General features: G+C 47.1%; 1 pseudogene; it reads right to left on the bottom strand.

The window, feature by feature from the left end:
- LOC108445291 overlaps positions 1-3,300 on the bottom strand; it is an 8,686-nt pseudogene extending 5,386 nt beyond the window's left edge.
- Between the last annotated feature and the right edge of the window lie 3,049 nt (positions 3,301-6,349).

The following is a 6,349-nucleotide window of genomic DNA, read 5'->3' as shown; positions in this document are numbered from 1 at the left end:
CTGATACAGGCCAGGATGCCACTGGCTGCCTTGGCCACGTGGGTACACTGCTGGCTCATGTTCAATCAGCTGTTGACCAGCACCCTCAGGTCCCTTTCTGCCTGGCTGCTATCCAGCCACTCTGTCCCCAGCCTGTAGCTCTGTAGGGGGTTGTTATGGCCAAAGTGCAGGACCCAGCACTTGCACTTGTTAAATCTCATATTATTAGATTCAGCCCATCTATCCAGCCTGTCAAGGTCCCTCTGCAGAGCTTTCCTACCCTCCAACAGATCGACACTCCCTCCCAGCTTGGTGTCATTTGCAAATTTACTGATGGAGGACTCAATCCCCTCATCCAGATCATCAGTAAAGACATTAAACAGGACTGAGCCCAACACAGATCCCTGGGGGACACCACTCGTGACTGGCCGCCAACTGGATGCGGCTCTGTATTAGTTTGCAAGCAAATCAGTGAGAGATTCCAAGTCAGAACTACAATTTAGTAGTAAAATTAAAATAAAGGCAATAATACAGAAACGCTGACAGTCAGAACACAACCTTACACCCTGTTAGTCAAGGTGGAGGTAGCAGTCCAATTAAATGGGGGCTACAGTCCTTGTTGGAGTGATGGATGTGGTGCTGTCAAAGCGGTGATCCTGTAGAAAGATCTGGTCCTTCTCCAGTGGTGGTTGTTGAGCTCTTGTCCTCTAGGAATCCAGTGGTAGGGCTGTCTGTGGTGTTCCAAACCTCAGATTATATACAGGTCATAATGCTTGGTTCCTCCCCCTGGGTGGAGCATCTCACAATGGGATGGTGTAATTCTATGAGTCATTCAGTGAGACCTTGATGGCCCATTAGCGGAGATAGGTCTCTGGAGGGAGTTATCAGGGGTGAGTCATGGAGGAGATAAGGAACACTGCCCCACTTGTTTTAACAGCTTACGAAGATGGTGATAGAATACATACCTTTGGTTACATCTTACACTGTAACCTGACAGGCACCATTCACCACCACTCTCTGGGCCCGGCTGTCCAGCCAGTTCTTGACCCAGTGAACATGTCCAAGCCATGGGATGCCAGCTTTTCCAGGATGATGCTGTGTGAGATGGTGTCAAAGGCTTTGCCAAAGTCCAGGTAGACAATGTCCACAACCTTCCCTGTGTCCACCAGGTGGGTCACTTGATCATAAAAGGAGATCAGATTGGTCAGGCAGGACCTGCCCCTCCTAAATCCATGCTGGCTGGGTCTGATCCCTTGGCCATCCTGTAGATGCCATGTGATGGCACTCAAGATGATCTGTTCCATAACCGTGCCAGGCACTGAGGTCAGGCTGACAGGCCTGGAGTGTCCCGAATCCTCCTTCCAGCCCTTCTTGTGGATGGGCATCACATTGGCCAACCTCCAGTCATCTGGGACCTCCCCTGTGAGCCAGGACTGATGGTAAATGATGGATAGCGGCTTTGCAAGCTCATCTGCCATCTCCCTCATCACCCTAGAATGGATCCCCATCTGGTCCCATAGATTTGTGAGCATCTAAGTGGCTCAGCAGGTCTCTAACTGCTTCTTCCTGAATTAGAGGGGAGATATTTTGCTCCCTGACCCCATCCATCAGCTCAGGCCAGTTGCCCTGAGGACTGTCGCTGTTGTACCGGGGACGGTGAGAATAACAACATAAAGTTCAGGTGCAGGAAGAATGGAATTATTTAATAAATTACAAACTTGTTTATATAACTTGGTTCGCTTGAATGGCATAAGGTTATTTGTCCTCTGACCATCCACCTCCCAGGATGATTGGTTAAGACCCTACAACATCCATTTCAAAATATTTTCTCCAGTCAGTATCAACAGACTGTGCATAACAAACAATAGGTGCAAGATAGAGTCTTGGTTTACAAAAACCTCAAACTGTTTTCAGCCAGCCTGCATGAGAAAGCAAAACATTCACAGGATGCTGGCAGAAAGATGGAAAATCTCTCTGCTTCTAGCTTTTCAGCATCTACAGAGGACGACCTGTCTTACTGATGAAAATTGAGGAAAAGAAGGTGTTAAGTACCTCTGCCTTTTCCTCATCTTTAGTTATTAAATTCCCTCCCCCATCTAATAATGAATGGAGGTTGTCCTTGGGAAAGGTTGATTGCAATGACTGGATTTCCTCAAGTTCTAATTGGGTTTTTGCCTCTCTAATTTTCTTCCTACGTGACCTGGCAACATCCTTAAACATTTCCTGAGTTGCCTGCCCCTCTTTCCAAAGGTGATACATCCTCTTTTTCTCCCTTAGTTCCTTCAGAAGTTCCTTGCTCATCCAGGCTGGTCGTCTTCCCCGACAGCTCATCTTTCGGCACATAGGGAGAGCCTGCTCCTGTGCCTTCAAGATTACTTTCTTGAAGTATGTCCATCCTTCCTGGATCCCTTTCTTTTTAAAGGCTGTTTCCCAAGGAACTTTCTGAATCAGCTTCTTGAAAAGGCCAAAGCCTGCCCTCCTGAAGTCCAGTGTGGAAGTTTTGTTGGTGCCCCTCCTTCGTTGGGGTTCCTCCCCCTTGCTGTGGGGTCCGGAGAGGGGACCGTGGGGTAGAGGCATGGCCTACGGGGTCTCCCTATTCCCTGGTCAATCCCGTTCCCCATTGGTTGTTTTGTGTTCCTCTGCCTGGGAAGGACCCTGATTGTCCTGTGATTGCTCAGTTCTTCGGCAGTCCCCCGGCCACGTGGCTGGAAAATAAAGATCTCTGAAACACCTACCAAGAATCGGTCCCTATTTCTTTTCTACAGGCCTCGCTGTCTATACATGTTGCAGAAATCCCCCTGCAACACTTCTTGTTTCTCCAATTATTGAGAATTCTATTATTTCATGATCACTATCCCAAATGGCCTCCAACCATCACATCTCCCACCAACCCTTCTCTGTTTGTAAACAGCAGGTCTAGCAGAGACTCACCCCTGGTAGGATCACACATCGAGACAAAAAGCTGTCCTCCATACACTCTAAGAACCTCCTAGACAGTCTCTTCTCCTCTGTGTTGAGTTCCCAGCAGATGTCCATCAGGTTAAAGTCTCCTACAAGAACAAGGGCTGGTGATCTTGAAACATCCTCCAGCTGCTTGTAGAATAAGTTATCCACCTCTTCTTCCTGGTTGGGTGGTCTATAACAGACTCCCACCAGGATGTCAGCCTTGTTGGCTTTCCGCTTGATTCTTACCCATAGGCACTCAACCATATCATCATTAATCTCAAGTTCCGTGGCATTGAGATCCTCCCTAATATAAAGAGCCACCCCTCCACCTCTTCTCCCTGTCCTGTCTCTTCTGAAGAACTTGTAGCCATCCATTACGGTGCTCTAGTTGTGGGAGTCATCCCACCACATTTCCGTGATGGCGACTGTCATAGCTTTTCTGCTGTACTATGGCTTCCACCTCCTCTTGTTTATTACCCATGCTGTGTGCATTAGTGTACGTGCACTTCAGCAGGGCTGGTGATTTTACTCCTGACTCTGGCTTACCTCCCTTGGTCTCATCTCTGAAGAGCCTGGTTGCATCCTCTTCCCCCTTCAAACCTAGTTTAAAGACCTCTCAACCAGCCCCGTCAGCTCATGTGCTAGAATCCTTTTGTCCTTATTAGACAGATGTAGCCCATCTGACTCCAGGAGGCCAGGTGCCATAAAAGTTGCCCCATGATCAAAGAACCCAAAATTGCCCTGTTGACACCAGCCCTTAAGCCATTTATTGATGATGTGAGTTCTCCTGTTCCTTTCATCATTCATCTCTGCTACTAAAGGAACCAAGCAGAACGCTACCTGTGGTCCTGCCCCAATCAATCAATCTACCCAGAGCCTTGAAGTCCTTTTTTATTGCCCTGGTGCCCTTCTTGCCAACCTCATCACTGCCAGCCAGGACAACCAGCAGTGGGTAATAATCGGAGGACTGAATCAGCTCAGGGAGTCTCCTGGTGACATCCTGAACCCGGGCTCCAGGGAGGCAGCAGACTTCCCTGTGGGATGGGTCCAGTCGACATATGGGGCCTTCTGTTCCCCTCAGAAGGGAGTCCTCTACTGCCACTACCCTTCTTTTCATTTTAATACTAGAGGTTGTGATCCATCTGAAAGATGAAGTGTAATTGGGAGACTCTCCCAGCAGATTATTTTCTTCTGTATCATCTGCCTGACACTCTGGATCCAGGGCCTTATACCTATTCTGAAGCGGTACCTGGGAGGGTGATGGGGGTTGGGAGGGAATTTTATTACTTCCCTGAATAGGGACTTGTTTCCATTCCCCCTCATCTATAAGGTCTCCTCCTTCTGTTTGATGGTCAGAGGTGTGGAACTCCTCTGAGTCCTGGCTGGCTTCTCTCAGGGATGGAAGAGTGTAACTCCACTAGTCTATTTCCCTTTCACTCTCCCTAATACTTCTTAATCTTTCTACTTCCTCCTTAAGCTCTGCCACCAGGCAGAGGAGATCATTCACCTGTTTGCATCACATGCAGCAGTTTTTTCGCTATCCTCTGGTACTGCTGCCAGGCTGAGACATTCTCTGCAGCCAGTGTCTTGGACAGCTACATCCCTCTTTGGGGGCTCTGTTTGTGTTACTATACTTTTACTAACAGTAGCTTTTGACTATTTGAAAACTATTGCTAAAAATAACAAGACAAAAGCACCACCACCAGAACACAACTCACTGCAAAAACTGTGGCTGCAACCCTGCCTGCTTGTCCTGCCTGCGCAAACTGCTGCGCAAACTGCTGTGCCACACCTTCACAAATGTGCCACGCCCCTGTTTGCCTGCTCCTGTTTGCCCGCTCTGGGTCGCTGCGCTCCCCAGAGCCTCTTTTGAGGCCTGGAGATAGTTCCTCCCCTTGCCCAAATGACTAAAAGCCCTGTAGTGGTTTGGTTTGAAATATCCATTACTCACTTATTTTCCTTCTGTGAGATAAGAATTAGGAGAAAGCAAAGTAAGCACAAAACTTAAAAGAATATAAAGAAGTTTATTAACAGACCTAAAAGAAAGAAAAGAAAGTCAGACTAAACCTTCAGAACACTTTTCTTCCCCCCACCTTTCTCCCTTCTCCCACTGACAATGTAAAAAAGACAACCCTTGAGATTTTTTCAGTCAGTTTACCACCTCCATAATAATCTCTTTTTCAGTTCACTTAGGGACAGTAGTCTCTCTTGCTCATGATATGGAGACATCTCCACAAGAAACAGTTCTCTCATGGCTTCAATGTCACAGTGAGAAAGCCGCCCAGGTTGGTTCTCTGCTCGCATGTGAAAATCCCTTCCTTCGTCTTACAGCTTTCCCCACAATGGTATTCGAGGGTCCAATCTTGAGCTAATGGGGTTCCATTTTAAGGCTGAGATGTTCAGAAGCAAAGGTTCTCTTCACCTATCTCTGGGAGCATCTTCAGCTCCAGGAACAGAGGTCTTCTTCTTCCCTGGGAGCAAGGGTCTTCATCACTTTCATCTTCTTCTGTTCAAGCTTCTCATCAAATCACAGCTACTTCAACATTTGTTTATTTCAGCACAGGTATTTTTGCTCACAATTGCAGTTTGAACACTCCACCCCCCATGCTTTCATGAAATTATAACGGTGTCTTGGGGTGACTTTATGATGTGTATCCCATATCACTGCCCTATGCCCAGAAATTAACTTTGTGCCTTTCTATGCCTTTAAACTGAGCCTAAGAGGGGGAAGGAAAAACTGAGCAAAACTTTTTCAAAGCACTTTGCAGCTTGTTCAAGGTCACATAGAGATAGCAATTTTTTTTTTCCAGCTGCGACGGGGGAGCGAGGAAGCACCTGGCTTGCTGTTTTTTTTCCAGTCAGCTTTTGGCCAGTTTTTCAGCTTCTTTTTCTCCAGAGAGAGACTGAGAGTTGAACTTTTTTCCCTTCCCTGGAATTTTGGATTTTCTCCCTTTTCTGCTGGACTTCTTCAGTATCAGAACACATCAGGAGGACTTTCCACCGGGCACAGAGGGCCTGGCCCTGGGCCAAGCCCCAGCTCTGAGGAGACCAAAGGGAGGACTTTAACACTTTCCCAGGTTTTTTTCTCCACAGCGAGAGATTTTATTATTTAGCATTATTATCCTTTTCCCGTGTGTTTGCTAAATAAATAGTTTTTATCTCCTTCACTTTCCTTCGAGGAAAATTTATTTTTCCCAAACCTGGTGGGGGAGGGGTGGTTGTGCCTTCTCTCAGAGGATATATTTCTAAATTTAGCCAAACTGGAACAAACAGGTACTCTGATGTAACATAGTCCATCACCATAGCTTCTAGGCTTGAAGCATCTCCTCTTTGTCCTCCCTCAGGGTTTCAGCTCTTCCTTCTTCACTGACTTTGGTGTCTTTATGGTGTTTTCTTCACATGCCCTCACCCTTCCTTTTTTTGA

The sequence above is a fragment of the Corvus brachyrhynchos genome, unplaced genomic scaffold (assembly GCF_000691975.1).
Source record: "Corvus brachyrhynchos isolate BGI_N302 unplaced genomic scaffold, ASM69197v1 scaffold210, whole genome shotgun sequence".
In the NCBI taxonomy this organism is placed as follows: Eukaryota; Metazoa; Chordata; class Aves; order Passeriformes; family Corvidae; genus Corvus; species Corvus brachyrhynchos.
The sequence above is the reverse complement of the archived record's forward strand: the minus strand, read 5'-3'. Positions and strand labels throughout refer to the sequence as shown.